At 42.1% G+C, this 20,325-nt stretch overlaps 1 long non-coding RNA gene across 1 annotated transcript; it reads left to right on the top strand.

Moving 5' to 3' along the window:
- The first annotated feature begins 5,348 nt into the window (after positions 1-5,348).
- On the top strand, positions 5,349-18,979 carry LOC128102184 (uncharacterized). The gene is made up of 4 exons (XR_008215342.1): positions 5,349-5,506; positions 14,254-14,444; positions 17,817-17,899; positions 18,876-18,979. It is a non-coding gene; the product is annotated as an uncharacterized LOC128102184 (long non-coding RNA).
- Positions 18,980-20,325: the final 1,346 nt, after the last annotated feature.

Genomic DNA, 20,325 nt, shown 5'->3' with positions numbered 1-20,325 from the left:
AAAATGAAGCAAGCTGAAGTCAATAGGCCATACATGTGGAGGCTTCCAGTACGCTCTATACTTATGAATAATTACAATATAATCCCCTTAACCTTTCTAGCAAAATCACCTTTTGGGTGATTTAAGTGGAAAACCCACAAATAATTATATCTGAAAGGATTATGTCTGCTGCTCTATGCCCATGATAGCATTCCAGGCCCCTGGTAGGCAGCCGCCCACTCCCTGCTCATTACAAGGAAGTCATGAGAATGAATGTGGCATTTCCAGCATTTACCAGGACAAGAAGCCCCAATGCAAATCTCGTTTGGGCTGCTTTAACACAAAAACATTCTTCTCTGTGGACGGGTGATGGCTAAGAGAGTGTGCTAGAAGTAAAATGTCACAATGGATGGCAAGCTTGCATCATGTCCGCAAATTTCTTCTGTAGTTTACCAAGTAACAGTGACACTATTGCCATGCAGAAATGATATATTTAGAAGTGGTAAATTAATCTTATTTTTAGTTTGTGCTGAAGTGTGTCTGTTCACAGGAACCACAGTGTATAGTGAATGGCAGGTCACAAAATGACCTGAAGGGAAGCAGAGTAAAGAGAACAGGGAGGGAAGAGTGACTATCACACACTCCTGCCACCCAGGTTAAGGACAAGCGAGTGTGAAGAGGGCTGGAGCAACTGGCTTTTAGGAAACAAAGAGATTTGTGGTGTAGGGCAGAGTGTAGAAGAGGCCCTGCAGGAGGAAACCACGGTCTAAACATCTTTCAGACCCTGACCTTCCAGAAGAGATGCAGAAAACTGAAGAAGGGCAGCACCTTGCTCAGAATCCTAGCACCTTTGCTACCAGGTCTATTTGACATCTAAATCATCTCAAAGAGATGAAAATATCTCTCATTGTTAGAGACATCCTCGATCCTTGTCTAGACTAAGGAAGAAATGACCTGGAGGGGCGGGGCCTGTGGCATGCCCTTAGAAAAGGTGATGGTTGACACCAAGGAAATTTCAGCCAGAAGGCAGGGGAAGGTGTCTCCTTAGAGGCGTTTATGCCTTCAGAGTTGACAGTAGCTGCTCCGGTTACCCAGAGACAGGTAAAGGAAGACCAGAAAACCCATAATGAGCAGCTTGCCCTAACTGACATGTGGGATGGAGGGGACAGACGGTCAAGCTCAACCTGCATCAAGATAAATCAGGCTCCTGGTCATACTGACCTGTCTTAAGCTGTTTCAACTTAGTAGGAATAATTTCCAAACTGGGAAGAGAGAGAGAGAGAGACAGAGAGAGAGACAGAGACAGAGAGAGACAGAGAGAGATAGAGACAGAGACAGAGAGAGACAGAGATAGATACATAGATCGATAGATAGATAGATAGATAGAGAGAGAGAGAGAGAGAGAGAGAGAGAGAGAGAGAGACAGACAGACAGACAGACAGACAGAGAAACATCAAGATTCTGCAGTTTTGATTTTTTTTCCCATGTTAATGCAAGGACCCCTCACATTCTATGGAGTTAATACCTAGAAGATGAGTTTCAGTGCTTTCTAAGGTCAGAGTCCTATCAGCCATTCACACAAACCCCGTAGACTGAGTAGCAGGGCCCACATAGCAGGTCAGAACAATAGCATGTGCTTTAGCACATGGACACATTTTCTGTGTACAAGACTGTAGTCTATCCTCATGAACCACTGGACAGAAGCCTGATCACCTTCCGGCTTAACAAACTTATCTGAGACTAGAACATGAACTAAAAGGGTGAGCAGGGTCCCATGATTTAGCAGGTGCCATATTTTGCTACTATATTTTCTGTTCATCTTTTTTAGGGGACAAGATTTGGTCATACAGTTTAGCTAGAAAGAAATTGTATGGGACACTCACAAACTGGGTCGCCTTTTCTCTGTTTCCAATGATGTGACAAGGCCTAAGCAGATGGCATGCTTAGTTGTCAGACAGCCTTTGAAGAGCCACAGTCATGGCAGCCTTGACTCTTTTACTTCTCTTCTTACTTACCTGGTGATGAAGCACTGCCCCAGGGTGACCCCATGCACTTGTCTCTTAAACACATGTCTGTGCTGCATTTGTGAAAACACACTCTGTGTCGCAGAGTGATGTTGGTATATATCATATGTCCCTCAAATGTTTGCTCTTCTTGAATTTGGTTGTGTATTGAGATTTCAACAAAATGGTTAGATTTCCATGGACGGCTTTGTGAGAACCCAGACCAGCATCTATTACTAGTAAGAGATTATGGGAAGCAAATAATTAAAGGCACATGGGGATCTTAGCCAACACAGTACAGTTTGCTAATGAAAGGCTTTGAACCACATGTTCGGAGTGTCCTGTGTGAATAAAATAACAGAGGGACCCTTTGACATGGCTGCATCTGGATAATACCATTACGGACTCAAGCATACCTAGGATGTACTTGAGGCTATTAAACACTAGATGTCATCTGTCTCTGGGCATCTAATAGGGAGACAGCTGGAGCTTCCATTGGACTTGTCCACCAAGTAGTGAGTGGACAATAACTTGCAATTTATTTGCTCTTTTTTGAACATATGAGCTAAATTGTCATCGAAGACTCAAAAACCCCAATTCCAGTATTGCAAGAATGAGAGACAGCAAATCACTGGTAGTGGTGATGCCCTTGTGGTGATGACAATCTGGCCAACATTATCCATACAGGTTTTTCTTATCTCAGGTATCTGATAGCTAGAGAAATTGAAAACCTCATAATTTTATTAAAATAATAGAACAAATTCCTTGAAATTAGAGAAACAACTTTATAAATAATAATTTGTGTTACATTATATAAACTTGAATAACAAAAAGGATATCTGATGTTAATTTCTAATATTCACTTGAAACAAGCAATACAGTGAATGAAGAGTAAAATGTTTGTTCTGAGTTACTCTTTTTTTTTCTCTTAAATCTTAGGTTCCAGCGATTTTAGAATGATGGAGTAAAGAAAGAAAATGTTTGCAACTCTTTAATTCTTAATTTGAATAGGCTCATGTAATGAAGGTTGGATTAATAGGAGAAGAACTAGACAACTTTATTAACATGTAAACTCCGTGCATGCATGGGAGAAGTCCAGGAGGGAAGTCATTCTCAAAAGAGTCCTTCAAATTTCAGCGTCCACAGCATTTCAACAAAGGACAGCAAATGTGTAGAGATGTCACAGGACAAAAGGAAAAGGACCTTGACTGTCTGGAGAAAACAGACTATGGAAAAGCAAATGAACAGCAGACGCGGATTATTTAGCAGATGCTTCTAGGTAAATTCTGCTGGCACTCTCTGAGGCTGGTGCGGGCAAGGTCACATTTTCTTCAGTGGTTGACCTTTGCTCTCTCTCATAAAGAGGTGTGGCAAGATTCCACTGGTCTTTCTAAATCGATTTTTTACTTTCAGGAAAACAGAGGGAGAGCAGAGAGTTCTCCGTCATCTGCCTTTATGAACTGCCCTCTGCTCTACAGTTCTTCGTATGTTTGGGGGGCATATTCTGGGGTCCTCCACAGGGCTAATACTCTGACATGGTTATGCCGCAGATGCCATGTTCTTGAATCAGGAGCCTTCTGCTTCCTACAGTGCCTCCTGGGAAAATACCTGCTGCTCATCAAATGGCCTTGGATATGACTCCTTGGAGTAGATTGTTAGCCTGTGTGGCTGCCTCTCTTGCAAGGAGTGCCTGCGGAAGAAAGAGGGGGAGGCAGGGGAGCAGTTGTAACTTTACTCCCTTTAGGAGAACTCCTACAACTTTCAGGCAACAGCTGTTGACTGATACCTCATTAACTGTGGATGTCTGATTCTGCTCATCAGCTCACAGATCCCATACCTGGCCTCAGGAAAGACTTCAGGAATTGGGACCAGAGCTTCTAGAGGGCTCGTAGACTTGCTTTGTTCTGGATTTTCATCACAGTCTTAATAACTTACATGGGTTGAATTGTGTCCTCTTCTATTCTTACGTGGAATTCTTGACCCCAGTGTGATGTTCCATAGAGATGGGACTTCGGGAAGTCATTAGGTTTAGAGGAGGTCATATGGTTCATGTTCTCACGTCTCTCTTTCTCCAAGCCCCTCCTTCTCACTCCCCTCTGTGACATTTTAGTTTCATGGCACAATGAGACGATTGCTGTCACTAGCCAGGAAGAGTCCTAACAAAGTACTGAATGAGCTGGTGCCTTGATTCTGGGCATCTCAGCCTCCCAAACTGCCAGAGATAAGTTTATATTCACAAAGCCACCAAGACCACAGCATTTTGTTTTAGCAGCATGAGCTGATATAGCAACTGTCATGCCCTGGTACTACTTTAAGAGGTAAGGCATCCATTTCAAAACTCAGGAAGGCAAACGTCAACTTCTCTGACTGCAGTTAGAACCACGCAGGTGCCAAGCAGCTTAATAGTTTAATTTTACACAGGGACCAGTGCTGTGGGATGTTCTGTATGGCAAATGTGTTGCTAATTAGTCAATAAATAAAGCACTGATTGGCCATTGGCTAGGCAGGAAGTGTAGGCGGGACAAGGAGGAGAATAAAGCTGGGAAGTGGAAGGCTGAGTCAGAGAGACACTGCCAGCCGCCAAGATGAGAAACAGCATGTGAAGATGCCGGTAAGCCACGAGCCATGTGGCAAGGTATGGATTTATAGAAATGGATTAATTTAAGCTGTAAGAACAGTCAGCAAGAAGCCTGCCACGGCCATACAGTTTGTAACCAATATAAGTCTCTGTGTTTTCTTGGTCGGGTCTGAGGGGCTGTGGGACTGGCAGGTGAGAGAGTTTGTCCTGACTGTGGGCCAGACAGGAAAACTCTAGCTACAGACCAGCTGCAAGTATCTGTCTTTGCATGTCTCAACTGGGAATGAGGTAGGGTTGTTGAAGAAGCTGCTGGTGCTGGGAGTGATGGTGGGGTGGTGGGAAGGTTACTTCAGGCTGCTGTTGACAGAAGTCACAACTTGAATCATTTAACATGTGTCATGGTTTGTACCTGCCCTGAGGATGGTGTTTTCAAACTAAGGTACAAAATAAATAATTTCATGAATATAGATAAAATATTGGGGCAGGACCTTTTAACATGGCTATGATGACAATTTCATTAGTGGGCATCATGTATAATTTCAGAGATGAAATTGACTTTACATTAGAATGCAGCAGTTTTACAGAGAATTAAAGGAATAGAAGAACTGCACCCACATCAAAGAATAGCTGAAAAATCCTCCACAGACAAGCCTCAATGCTAAATACAGAGCCACAGCTCTGCAAAGAAAAGGAAAACCATGAAGAAAACCTCATAGGAAGCAGAGAAGGGCAAACAAAGGCTTGCTCATGTTCTCCTTGCTATTATCAATCTTTTTTTCCTAGGGCTAATGGCTCTATCCTAGATATGCACATTCATCTACCCCCGACATCTGTGCAGAGCGTGGAACAGCGTATCTCGGTTTGTAATTGCTTGCTACCCTGAGATGACAAAATGAACTCCTGATATTTGGGAAAAATCAGACTTTGCTTCCTAGGCAAAGTGATGGTATGTATCCATGTTATTTAAAGTCTTAAGCTACTTTGCAGATGAAAAGAGGAGACAAACTCTCTGTGTGTTACTGTTAGGGTTTTTATGGAAGCAAATCTGTTGTTTCTTCAAAGAGTGTGTTTGTGCATAAACATGCTTCAAGAAAGGGTTCCAGATACAAGTATATAAACCTTCAGGATGTTGTTAATATTACTAGTACTGGCACATACAAGACCATTGGCAATCTCAAGGTTTTCATTGTCTGTAAGGCTGGTGCATGGTGTGTGTGTGTGTGTGTGTGTGTGTGTGTGTGTGTGTGTGTGTGTGTTCAATAAGTCTGTCAGTGGAGAAAATTAGACTGTGCTGGGATAATCAAATCCTCAATTGGTGAGGAGCTTTGAGGACCTTCAGATCATAAAACACTGTGACCTCAAATCCTTTCTACCATATCGAAGACAGTCCCTTCTTCGTCCTTGACAGATACACCCCTCCCCAGGTAATACATTACATTCCTTTTCTTTGCGGTGACCCTGGTGTGAGCTCAGGAGTCACACTGGAAATTGAATGTGAGTGGCCCCACATGAAACGTTCCTGTGGCTCTGTATTTGGAGCTTGCAGTCATCAGTGTGGCAATGTTACACTTGTCCATGTATTTCATGCACTTTGATGACACATACTCCTTCATGAAGACAGATTTTCCAGTTAACGTGAAAGATGGACCAGCTCGACGTCCAGTACCTTAACAGTCAGGGAAAAACCAGACTAACTTATTGGCCTTCCTCAGACTCTCCACAAGAAAATGTGTTCAATAAGAACTTAACAAATATTTATCAATAGCTACTCTATTTCAGCTACTCTATGCACACAGTGGTGAAAGACACAGAAGGTCGTGGCATGATGGGAGCTTTCATTCTGGTGCATAAAGACATACGAGTAGTGTCTGTGACCTTGGCTTCTTCCTCTTAGGATCTCATCCTCTAGCAGCTCTCCAAGTGGCTTCACTTCTCATATAATTGTTATCGCACCATGCCTTGGACTTATTACATGGTGTCTGACTTTCAGTGTGCCAAAGTAAGTGATGAGATTGCCGAATTGTTAAGGTGATGATGGCATTTGGAATGTAATTCGCCCCCTCCCATAAGCTCATAGAGAATGGCACTATAAGAAGGTGTGGCTTTGTTGGAGGAAGGGTGTCACTGTGATGGTGGACTTTGAGGTCTCATATATGCTCAAGTTATAATCAGTGTTTCAGACCACTTCCAGTTGCCTGTGGGTCAAGATATAGGACTCTCAGCTCCTTCTCCAGCACCATGTTTGTCTGCACACCACCATGTTCTGCCATGAAGATAATGGACTAATCCTCAGAAATTGCAAGTGAGTCACTTCAATTAAGTGTTTTCCTTTGCATGGTGTCTCTTCCCAGCACTAGAAATCCTAACTAGTACAGTGATGGATTGCCAATGTACCAAAGTAAAGATTGTCAGAGTAGTTAAGGGTGGTCAGAACAGTTAAGAGCGACCTAGGCAGTGGAATCATGTCCTCTTTTGTGTAATTGATTGGTCACATAGGTTGTAGTGCCTGTTTACATTTAAGATGGGGTTGAGATTCTAACTCCTAATAGGGAAGTAGAAAAGCCACTTTATAGAAGAGCAAATGTGACAGGAAATGTCTCTTGTCACTCTACTACATGCCCAAAGAAAAGGACATATTGCAGCAGAATTCATGAGGCAGAGAGAAAGATGGAGACTTGTTTTAAATAGGGTACCAGCCACAAGAAGAGGTAGAGGAAAATTACTCTAGTAAGAGGGTAGAATAAGTTCTATTGAACAATCATAGTAGTAAGTCAATTTGTATCAAGGACTCATTGCCTGTTCAGATAACACACACTAAATGAGGAGAGGCAAGATGAAAGACAGAACTCCAACTAGTCTTGTCTATTCATTTCTTGAGCATTCTTTTGGATACCCACTTCATTATATACACGATTCTCTTCTGTGTAGTTATTTGGAGGCTGATAAATAGCAATGTTGACAGCTTTGATGTGGTGTCTCCTAAAACTAAGTCAAGTGTAGATATGTTTCCAAAATGAGATGTTCCCTGAGCCTTAGATACAGTGGTTGTGTTGTAGATATATCCTAGGGTTGAACACCCCATAATTAGTTGTTTTCTACATTTTGACCAGTTGTGATTTCTATGACAGTTTCCATATGCTGCAAAAAGAAGCTTCTCTATGAAGGGTGAGATCTACATTTATCTATGGGAATAAGGATAAGTATGTAGTACTCAGAAATTATACTGGTTTAGGAAAGTGATAGTAGTAGGTTTTCCTCTAGGGTCCATGACCTCACTAGCCATGGGCAAGTGACTAATTTTTCTGTATCAGGCATGGATTTCTTCCTTTTGAGTGGGCTGGCCAATTAGATAGCTGTTGGTTACACCAAAGACAAACACATCACTATTGTACCACTGAGGATATTTTGTTCAACTGTTCACTGTTGTGATTCATAGGTTTTACAGGTAGATAGCACTATTGATTTCCTTTCTCCTTTGGGTGCTTTCTTAGCACCTTCAGATACTACAATAGTTAGTTCTCAAGGAGAAGGCTTTCAGCTCAGTTGTAGTTCAATTTCTCCAAATCCTAGGTCAGATGTGTGTGGTGTCAGCAAAAGGGTCTTACCTCCAAGTTCTGGGAGGCAAACAAGGACAATGGCAATAGCTTGTATTATTTGAGGGATCTCTTGTAGTCCTCTGACCAAAAACTCAAAGTGTAGTTTTCCATGTCTGATACTGGAATTTGTATTAGTTAATTATGGCTCTTGGGAGGAACAATACCATGCCCAAGTGACATAACTCCATTTAAACACACACACACACACACACACACACACACACACACACACACTCACATACACAGACTCACTTACACACACATAAACACACAGACATATGTGGAGGCCCACAAAGCTTTCCTAGTGAGATCTGAGCTTGCTTCACCCAGCAGGGCTGCATTAGAGGATTGCTTGACCATGCGTGTGGTTACAAGAAGGGTCTACACTTGGCTGAGCTAGGGGGAGACCTTTTGCTCCACCCTTGGCATTCCTATAAATAGCCCTTTAGAAGAGACAGAAGGGGCTGGTTGACAAAAAATCCAGGCCCTCCTGAGGCTATCTTGTGTTTCTATCTGTTTCTTTCCCCTCTATCATTCTATCTAAATCTCTTATCCTTCTCTTCTCAAGAGTTCTCTGTTGTAAAATGTGGGAGCTGGTCTCTCAGTTGGGCTCCCATAAATAGGGCCAGGAACAGGGACTGGGCAAAAGGAGAGAGGGGGCATCATAGGTGTAAGGGGGTGTGCCCAATAAGTAATTAAAAATAAAGGTGACAGTATTTTATTCTTGGGAGTGTAAGTAAGGCAGCTGGATGCCAAAGTTGAAAAGTGAGGCTGAAACAAATATCTCTCTCTATATAGTTTTCTTTCTTTTTTTCCTCTCTCTCTTAATTTCTATCTATAAAAATTAAGGAAAAATATAAAGTAGAATGTAGGAATATTGTGTAGAAAAAAACTTAGGGTAAGAAGAAAAAATATAAGGTAGAATACAGGAATACAGTATAAGAAAAACTTAGGACAAGAACAGCCACAAGACAGAGGAGCTGTGCTCTTGGGACTCTGAATGCAAACTTCCGGGGAAGAATCACAGTTGTGAAAAAATACTATGAATTCTGTGAATAGCTTAAATTTAAGTCCTGAGCAGCAGAGTAAAGAATTTTCTCTGAGGCAATGCAGGTGAAATAAAACTCTTCACTCCACTGACATTGTTACTGTATGATAGCATCGTACCATCAGAATTAGTTTCCTTGGCCATGAAATCAAGAATAGGGAACAGAAGTCTTGGGAAAAACTTAGTAATTTTTCTCTCAAAAATTGAAAGCTTTCTCAGGAAAAACTTAGTAATCTCTCTCTAAAAAACTGGAAGCTCTTCAGGTCTTTCCTGCTCAAGATTTCTTTCTGTAAGGGCCAAAATTTAACTCAACTGGAAATAACATCTATCAGTATGGGAAAATTACCTGTGATTGCTCTAGAAAAAGCAAAAAGCCTCTTGGAACAGTGCAAATCCTCTCTGGTAGTCCTATCTCCCCTTCAAGCTAGTATTGGGGCGGGGGGGGGGGGGGGAAGCTGAGAAGTTCTTTCTTTTCTTTTTCTATTCTATTGGGGAAAAGGTCTCTCTGAAAAAGCTCCTTCTTTTCTTTCTCTATTGGGGAAAAATCTTTCTAAAAAAGCTCCATTTTCAAGTACTTTCTTCACCTTTTCACTGACCCAGTAAGACAGGGGATCAAAGGGTTACCAAACCACCTGTCCAAGTGTGTGCAGATGGAAAGATGTGGTTCATCCACTCTGGGTACAATGTTAGGTGAAGGAAGTACATCTGCCAATACCAGCTCAGGGAGAACAGAAACCTCTCATGGTGAAAATCTTACTTGATCTTGATTTTCAGTATGAACACAAACCATGTAAATGGAAACAGAAGTGTGATAGACCAGAAAGGCAGCATGGGAAATGTAGTTCCTTTGTAACACCATGACAATATAGAAAAGGCAGCTTGGGAAATGTAGCCTGTTTGTAATAGCATGATGATATGGAGAAAGGCAGCTTGGGAAATGTAGTCTGTAATGTGGTTCATAACAGTGTGATGATATAGAGAAGGGCAGTTTGGGAAATGAAATCCATACAAGAGATACTGGTACTGCACTGCCCCAAAGCTGTTTTTTTTTTCAGCTCAAAATGTTATTTTTTCTACAAGCTTTGTTAGCTGGCTGTAGCATGAATCTTAAATGGCTTATTAATAAAATCAAACTTGGAGCCAGGTACTGGGGTGAACGCTGGAAGATCAGAGAAACACAACAAGCCACAGCCACTTCACCTCACCAATTCCTCAGCTGATCCTGTTTCCTCAGACTGTATGCTTCTGAGTCCTCATCCAAATCGTTCTCAGCTGAACTGTGCTGCTCAAAAACCTAAAAGCTTAACCAGCCTAGTTCCTGGTTTTCACACCTTACATACCTTTCTGCTTTCTGCCCTCACTTCCTGGAATTAAAGGCTCACTTTCTGGGATTAAAGGTATGTGTCACCATGCCTGGCTATTTCCAGTGTGGCCTTGAACTCACAGAGATCCATGCTTCCTGAAGGCTAGGATTAACCGTGTGAGTGCCACCATTTTCTAGCCTCTGTATCTAGTGGCTGCTCTGTTCTCTGACCCCAGATAAGTTTATTAGGGTGCACAATATTTTGGGGAACACAATACCACCACAGCTGGCCTCTCGAGAGCTAGAAACAGGTGAACAGCTTGCCTGTCAGGAAGCAATTAAAATGCTAATACCATTTGCCAACAAGTCATTTTGAAACTCTTTAGAAAACTAGGGAAAGAGGTCTGTACATTGGGAAATTACTTTGGATGTGAAAAAAGAAAAAACTTCTGAGCAAATAAAAAAAGAAACTTGAGTTGTGCTTGAAATGCAAGAGAGAATCATTGGAATTATTGGAATGCTCATGATAATCTTAAAAAGCAGCTTTAAAAATATGAAGAAGAGGGAATTTTACCCTCAGTCAAGCTTAGAGCTAATGATGAATTAGGTTCTGACTTCAAACTTTCAGGAAAACTTTCAGAATGATATCAAAGCTGGCTATAAACTCTGAACTTTAGAAATAATTTGCATACTTCCTGTCTTATTAATAGTTCTGTTAAGAAATCTTTTCTAGATGTTTGCTATAGAATTTGCTTTTTAATGTAAGTTAGTTCTGTTAAGAGATTCTTCTAGATAAGTTTGTAAAATAGGGCTATAGAGTTTCCTATTGAATATAAGTTTGTAAAAAGCATAAGTAAGTATATTCATGTTGTAAATATGTATAATGATGTTAAGATAGCTTTTCTAAATGTGTGCTAAAGTTTGAAAAATAGTTCTATTGAGTTTCCTTTTGAATTAAGCATGTAAAAAGTGTAAATATTGAAGTAAGAAATATAAATATTGAATGTAAAAACTGTAAATATTGAATGTAAAATGTGTAAATATTGAATGCAAGTTTGTAAAAAGTGTAAATTCAATATCTGTCTACTTCAGACAAGTTAGGTAACATTAATTTTTAAAAGATAAACCAAATCAAATCAGAAGCATCTTGAAGTTTTTATTGCTCTTTTACCTTCAGATATATTTGAATACTTTATATGATAGCTTAAACTATAATTTTATGGTCTCAGTAGCCCCTGGAAAACTTAAGTGAATGTGTCATAATTAGGGGAGTTTTTCGGTCTTCTTCCTAGATGTTTCCACTCATTCTATTTCTCTTTAGAAAGGGGTAGGCCTCTCACAAAGAGATAAGCCTCACACAATCGAGTTAGTTTGTAAAAGTGTCTTTATTATTAGCATGGGGTTTTGTTTACTTGAGAGGATACTTTAAAGTGTTGTGAAATGACTGTTTTTTTCCAGGGAATCAAAATAGTCTCTTGAAAATTTTATTGAAAATCTGTTAGGAGAGAGTTTTGATTTAGAAAAAGACTTGGTGCAGCTAAGACTGCTTCAGTCATCTTAGACCCATTCCAAAAGGTATATTCCATCTTTATTATCCTCTACTCCTTTACTGGGAGGTGTGGCAGCTATGGAGATCACTGTGGATGTTTGCAAGCTCATTAGGGACCTGGGCCAGAGCTGAGTTAAGCTCTGTACCCCCTCTTGCCAGAGGCTAGTAACCAAAGACAGGTAACTTTCTTCTTGATAGCTTCCTGAATGCATGTATATAAAATTAATCAAGAAGAATGACCTAATACAGGCACAGTCTATCTGAGGTGCCTGGGGAGCCCTTTATTATATCAAGAAGGGGGAGTTGTGGAGGCCCACAAAGGTTTTCTAGTGAGATCTGAGCTTGCTTCACCCAGCAGGGCTGCATTAGAGGATTGCTTGACCATGTGTGTGGTTACAAGGTGATTGGAAGGGTCTTATACTTGGCTGAGCTAGGGGGAGTTCTTTTGATCCACCCCTTGGCATTCCTATAAAATGCCCTTTAGAAGAGACATAAGGGGCCGGCTGGTGGATAAGGATCCCGGCCCTCACGAAGCTATCCTGTGTTTCTAGCTGTCTCTTTCCCTATCCTTCTATCTAAATCTCTTATCCTTCTCTCCTCAAGAGTACCCTGTTGTAAAATGTGAGAGCCAGTCTCCCAGCTGTGTTCCCACAGACAGACAGACAGACAGACACACACACACACACACACACACACACACACACACACACACACACACACCACAAATTTCTAAAAGTTTCTGTGGAGTTGTGTGTGAGGACCTCCTCAGCTGGGACATTCCTTTAATTCTCCAACACTATAGTCCTTTCTGTATTCTCGGCCCTTCTTCTATCTAAAGCCTCTGAGTAAACAATCTCGAAATACATTGATCAGCAGGCTTTTTTTGTTTTATTTTGTTTTCATTCTTTTGGTTCCCAAGAATTTCTAGACAGTTTTGGAAAACGTAGATACTCAAATATAACTTTGAGGAATTTGGATTTAATGAGTCTGGCATGAGGCCTGAAAACAACACAGATAATGCTGAGGCAGCTGCTCAAAGAATTTACCATTTGAGTTAATATATATATATATATATATATGTGTGTGTGTGTGTGTGTGTGTGTGTGTGTGTGTGTGTGTGTGTGTGTTGGCTGCTGCCTAAAGTATCAGAAAAGTTCAAAGCCACGTATTGTGCGATATCTAGAGTATACTCAATATAGTTAAGGACTGTAATTAAACTTTACTTGTGCATAATCCCAATTAACCTGAGATTTCATTAATGCCTTTCAAGTTTTCAGAATTTGTTAATGACATAATAGATAAGAGATCATGGTAGCTATAGAGTCACAATGATGAAAAAGACAAGCTGTTTGTTCTCACAAAGGCTACTACATGTCACTGCTGTCCTCCCAATGAAGTACAGTCTGGACAGGTGCACCAAGTAAAAGTGGCTGTTGATTTTACATTGGTTCTTCCCTCCATTCTGCTGACACTTTTGGAACAACGCTGCATGAATCAGTGAGCCAACAGTTGTGGAACTGCACAGAAAATTGCTAGGCTTTGCCTTTAAGGAACCTGTGAGCAGCTACGTTGCAAGGAGTTGGAGACGGGCCAATGGTCAAGCACTGAGATAGCATCACCTTAAGCAAAGTAAACAGGGATATGAGGACTACCATGTACTGGTGCTTTGGTGACTGTCACTAAAGGCTCCCAGAGTGCAGTGCAGCTGTGTTCTCTTTTGTGGCCCTGTGGTTGTGTGCACTGCCATGGTGGGTGGCCCCTTGGCATCCTTTGTCTAAAGCTTTCTTTGCCTCCTTGAAGGGTAAGCTGAGTCTTGCACAACATACTGGGATGAATTTCTATTCCCTTTGGACTCCATTCAAATTCAGCTCTCATTAGCTGATGACTGGCTCTGTCCTTGTTCTACCTCTTGTCACTGTCCTTGCCCACATGGTGCCGAGTTACACACCTATCAACCAGAGCCTGGCACTTAATGAGAGCTCTGTAAGTAGTTATTACCACCGCTATTGTCCTCACATCTGCTCCAACCATGTGCAAAGGTTCATAGGAATACAAAAGTATATTTTTCATAGAATCCTATGACTAGAGTAATTTCAAGTCAAGCAATTTAGTGTAATTAGTTTGACATTAGAATCTTCTAGATTCTTGACAAATATTCAACTAGAGACCCAACCAATCTTTCTATTCTTTCCACCAGATGCTCACCTTCTTGGTGTCCTCTCACTTGGTCTGGGCCTGGGTTTCAGTAGAACCTTCATCAAAGGCCTGGGAACTTCATTCATTGCCTCATGTGAAGTTAGCAGTGGCTGCCATGTTACACCCCGTGGTATAACTCCATTTCTTCCCTCAGCAAATTCCCTGGTCCTACAAATCCCCTTCCTTCAACAGGTATGTAGAACAGGCTTTCTGTGTGTTTCTTAAACTTGTGTCTTCTACCTTAAGAAGTGGGTGTTCATAGAAGTACCACAGAAGTAGAACTGGAGGTTCCCAGGCCCAGCAGGCTTGGCCGGGTGTCAGAGCATCTACGTGGGCATCTCAGTTCGTGCTTGCTTGTTCTTGGGCTTCTCTCTGAATATGCCTGAGCCTCAATCTCTTTTTTTCCTCTGTCTGTAAATTGGGGACGATTGTAATTATGCAGTTTCTGCAGGGATCATTAAAAATGGTGCACGCTGAGCTGCTGAGCTCCATGCTTGCTTTGCTCAAGGCTCTCGTGTCAGTCTCTTGTGAACTAAGCCTTCTCTGGTCTTGGCTGAGGTTGTATGATAAACAGAGACCAACAAGCAATACTGGCAGATGTTTCAGGTGTGGGCCAGTGGTTCTTAACCTGAAAACCGCCTCTGCCATCCCATTGTCTTAAGCATTATCCTGTGCACGGAGGTGAGAGTGTTGTATGTGGCTGATTAGGATGAATTCACCCCTTCTTTGTCTCACACATGCACCTGTTGAATGCCCACTGTGTGATACTACACCCATATTATCCTGCCTTTTTTGTTTGTTTGTTTTTTTGTTTTTGTTTTTTTTCGAGGCAGGGTTTCTCTGTGTAGCTTTGCACCTTTCCTGGAACTCACTCTGTAGCCCAGGCTGGCTTTGAACTCACAAAGATCCTCCTTCCTTTGCCTCCCGAGTGCTGGGATTAAAGGAGTGCGCCACCACTGCCCGGCTTATCCTGCCTTTTTTATTAATTTTTTTTCTGCCTTGTGTACAGTCTCTTTGGATGTAATAGGGCAAAAGAGTATCCTGGGTGACACACTGCAGCTTCTATGGTGAGATTTAAAAAATTTTATTGTTATTTTTATTTCTTGTTTTCTTTTGAGAGGAAGGTTGCATGGGCAGCGGGCAGATGTGCAAGGACTCAGAGACGAGTGCAGTTGGGGTGCATGATGTGAAATTCATGAAGAATCAATACAAAGTTAAAAAACAAAAGAAGGACTGCTTCTTTCCCTTATGCAGCTCCAGGTCCTTTATAGCACAAAGGGGTGTGGGGGGGCTTAGGAGTGGGAGAATGAGAGGCCCTACAGGGTTCATGTACTGTCTCTCCCTCTCTGTCCTGACATCACTGTAAATACAGTGTTGCTCTTCTCCATTCTTAGCCCCCAGGGGCTGGGGTGAGTATTTGTATTAATGTCAGACAGGGCCAGGATCAACGTCCACTCTTGCATGCCATGCTGCTAATGGCCTGCGTCTTTACCCATACGGCTCTCTCCATGTTTCTCTTCCTCCTTTGGAAGGAGACTTCCACCTTTATCAATCTAGTCTTGTACGTATTTTGACAGAGAATCTGTGTTTTCCTAAATGGACAGAGTCTGACCTATTGACATTAGAGGGGACACACTTAATATATGGGTGCTCTGCATCAGGCCGGTGGGTGGGAGAAAGCGATTATACGGTTTAGATACATTAGGAATGATGGTACCTGGGAAGGTTTTGTGTCTAAGTGGGAGGCCTCAGGAAATTTTGCTTTATGACAAAATCAAGAAATGAACCCTTCCATTTATCATACAGAATGATGGGACAGAAGATGTCTGCTGCAACATATAGTTTCTGTCTACACTCACACACAAAACACTTCTGTGACCAATATGTCTCTTCAGTTTTAAAGGACAAAATTACACTTTCATTTAAAGATCTTAATTGGTTTATTTTCAGTTCTGGGACTGGGAGACACTTTACTCCATAAAATAGAAAGAAAGAGAGCTGTGGCAAGATGAACGGAAGAGGTTGGTGGTCTAGAGAGAAAGACGCCAGGGCAGAAACAAAGATCGGAGCGGATATTGGTCGTTTTCACATGTGCTGGGGACCAGGAGACAGAACAAAGGAAAAGGGAGACTGGGCAGCATCAGGCTATCTTTATGTGAGGGCCGGGGGTGAGGAACTTCATCACTGTGGTGCAGAATCTGGCCTGGCTTCTCTCTCTAGTCCCAATTTCTCAGGTTAAGCAGTTTAGTTTCAGTTCAATGAGGTGGAATTTTGCATGAGCGCCTCGGTTTTAGCTTGCCCGGCCTGGCAGAAGCTCAAGCCACGTACTGACTTCATGTCGTTTTGTTTACCTCTTTCCTTCCATCCCTGGCTTCTTCCTTCCCTTCTTTTCCTTTCTTTTGTCTTCCCAAGTTATAAAGAGTTTCTTCTTGTCTAGGGAAAACAAAAGAAAGTGAAACAAAGCAAACGCTTTCCAAGCTTTATAAAATAAAGCCGTCTACCTGCTCGAATTGTACCTGTCCTTACACAAGAATTTCTTGTCTTCAGAGCCCAGAAGGGATTGGGGCGGGGGAGGGGAGGCTTTAGCAGCCTAGAGTGCCCAGGACACTTTGAAGGGGAGAGAAGGAAATGGGCCATGTGAAAGACAGGAGGTGAGGACAGTCTAGTGTCATGGACATCCAAGCCAGGTGGAATGGACAAACGAACGTGGAGAGGCAGAGACCTGGGACATCCTGACTTGGGCTTGCCCCATGTAGTGTAGTGATAGATGTCTCATGTCATGTGTTTTTATTTCTACGTTTACACCGCAGCTTCCAAAAGTATAGAGCGAAGAGAGTGAAGACTCTTCTGAAAAACAAAACAATCCCTATGCCCCAGAGGGGTGACCCTCTGGTAAACGGTCATTTACTATGTCCTCAATGGCACTGTAGTGCCCTGCTTACTTCCCAGGAGAGCTTGGCTCACTCTGGCTTCAAGTTTCCAGAAAACATGCAAATAGTTGTAGCTTTTAGGCGGTCCTTACCGCTCTCCCTATCACCCTGGCTACCATAAATACCCGTACAGGGATTCAAGCCCAGAGCATGAGCCTGTTTTATCTCCCTCACCGTTACTATTCACACACACAGGACTACCCTTCAGGTGAAACTGCACCAAAGAGAAAAGATGACACCGCACAGCTGCATATCCAAGTATTTGCACATAAAGTCGGCATACTCTAAAAACACATGGGCTGGGTTGTGAATAGAGCATGGCTGGTGTAAGAAATATTAATAGCATCCCAGACATCTTCTTGTTAATGTTTGAATGCATTCCTCTATCTCATTTTCTCTGGAAAAAGAGAGATGCAGGGTCTACTGGTCAAATGATTCTGCTGCTGCTGTCATCTCGGCGGCATGATTATGCTGATGGATTGTTCCCACTTTGCCTTCCCAGATTACTCCATTCTCCCTTCAGCTGCTTAGTTTTTAGCTTTCACATCAGCCCCAAAGAAAAACAGTTAACGGTGCTCACATTTCTGCAGCTAATCTCTGGCTTATTAGATCTTTTCCTATAATTGCATTTCAGGGGCTCCACCAGGCTACTGGGATAGTCGGTGTGTGTCATGCGTTATTGTAAGACTTGAGGATGGAAATCCAGGGCTTTACAAGGTAAGACAAATGTGGTATTGGAGAAAAATAGATTGTTGATAGTGAGGGTTAGTAAGAAACATTTGTTTTCCTTCCAGCCTTGGTTGTTAAATTAAATTATGACTTTGAGGCGCCGGGGCCCTAAATTCTCTCCTCCTGTCTTGAAAGCATATTCACTAGGATTTTATGCTAGGCCTTCTCCTTCACTCTGTCAGTGGCTGGCACCCCAATGAACGCTGCTGTCAGCTTAAGATAAATCATACTTCAAGCATATTTTTTTTTTCAGATTGGGCAGCCAAAATTAGTGCGAGGAATGTCAGTCTGTTGCCAGATCTGTCAATATGAAGTTTAGATCACAGTTAACTGGTGCCAGTTTAGTTAACTACCTGACAAAAAAGGCTCATAATATGCCGAGAAGAATGATCTCACTCTTAAAGTGATAGATGCTCAAAGCAGGCAGGGATGCTGAAGTTGACATTGGGCTTCTGAAGAGGAATTTGAAAATGCTGTGGAATAATGGCAGGATAGGAAGCTGGGTCTGGAATTGGGCGGTAGATGGAAAAAAATTATCTTTATTTTATAAAACCTATCTGCTAAAAAGCTAAAAAAGTACCCTCAATGTGAGGCCATGCAGACATCTGTCATGTGATGAAATGGGACCTTGGTTCAGCCTTCTACTAAAGATATTAAAAATAGTTCACTGTCCAGAAGGACAGGGTTCCAGTTTAGTTGTGCAGGAATAGATATTGGAGTGACATTTCTTGGTATGCTCATTGTGTTAACAATTAGGGACAAAAATAATGCCTTAGATAAAGTGTATTTCCAAGTCTTCTATGAGCCCAAGGCTGATGTTTCTGTTGGCTCTCTTCCATTCGACAATTCAGGGATTCATGGTCTTTTCAACAACCAGTTCGAGTGTGGTACCACCACTGTAGATCAGTGCCTTGCACATGTGAATCAGTGAGCAAGCTTACTAAAATGCACATTCTGTTTCCAGCCGTCCAGACAGAATCCTAGCCGTGCATTTTTAATGAGCTCCAGATGATGTCTGTGCTGTTGGTTTAAGATGGCGCCTGTCTACAATGGCTTCAACGTCAACCACACAGTGTAGGTAGAAGAGGAAAGAGCATGGAGGAGGCTGGGGGTTCCTGTGGGGCAGACTCTGAAGTGATATTATGTACACCCACATTTTAATTACAAGAGCTCAGAAGGTACCATGTTCAGTTTCTGGGGGGGTCTAGGAAGTGGGGAGCAGATGGATATTCATGAAGGTGAGGGAATGCACGTTAGACAGCCTCTAAGATCACTGCCACACTCTCATGCCTTGGTGCCGGCACTCCTTTATTTTTATGATTTCAGGATACTTTTTATAACATTCCTCCTCAATGTCCTTATTCATTATCTGTTTTCAATGCTTAAAAAAAATTGAAATGGAGAAAGGAAAGGAGAAACAAGCAAATGAACAAACAGACACACAAACAGTAAGAGGGCTGTAGAGCTGACATGGGAAGGATGGACTCAGGGCTCCAGGAGGTTGTGTTGTCAACACAGCACTGCGTCACAGTTTATATGACACCCAGATGTGCATCCACTCGTCATACCTTCATGTTCTAAAAGGTGAAAATGATACTTTATATTGGCATTTCACTATCTTCTCTGGGGATGGGCAATCCTCGCACGTATAGTCCTCCTCTTGAGAAGTCCAAAGCTGCTTAGCATGGTTTCACTAGTCCCGTGGGTTAAAAATGAAGTTAGGTTACCATTTCCATCTCCTAGAACACTTAGGTATGAAGAGTGGATGTGCCTCTGGGTGTCACATAGATTGTGACACAGTGCCATGTGGACATCGCTAACCTGAAGCCCTGAGTCCATCCTGATGTGAGGTCTACAGCCCTCTTTGCTATTTGTTTCTTTCTCTTTTCCTTTCTCCCCTTCCTTTTTGTATTACTGAGCTAGGGTCTCACTCTGTAGCCTAAGTTGGCTCGGAACTCGCATATCCCAGGCCTGCCTTGAACTCACAACAACTCTCCTGCCTCAACTTCTTGAGTATATTTATTATACATAAGAGCCATCATGCTTGGCTTTTCTTCATCCCACTGCTTGTGTGATTCACTTTGTCTCTTAGTGGGCTGGTTTTCTCACAGCCCTTTACTATATTGGTATTCACAAGGTGCATTTGTTCTTGGAGAACTCAGGATCTGCTTAAAACACATTTCACTTAGAATAGCTTAGCAAAAAAAAATAATAGCTGAACTTGAGCTCTGAAGACAGTTTTACTTGGTGAAACACAAATGCTGTTAGAGTTGGCCTTTTGAAGGCAAGTTCGGGTTCAGTTGTGAGGTATTTGTTTGAAGGCATGTAGCCTGTGGTCATCACAGGGTAATTCATAATTACCTTATGATGCGTAAATCTGTAGATGGGGAGTATGGGGCTACATTAGTTCTACC

Source organism: Peromyscus californicus, unplaced genomic scaffold (assembly GCF_007827085.1).
Source record: "Peromyscus californicus insignis strain IS unplaced genomic scaffold, ASM782708v3 Scaffold_7__1_contigs__length_154581171, whole genome shotgun sequence".
Taxonomy (NCBI): Eukaryota; Metazoa; Chordata; class Mammalia; order Rodentia; family Cricetidae; genus Peromyscus; species Peromyscus californicus.
Note: the sequence above shows the minus strand (reverse complement) of the source record. Positions and strands in the feature narration are given on the sequence as shown.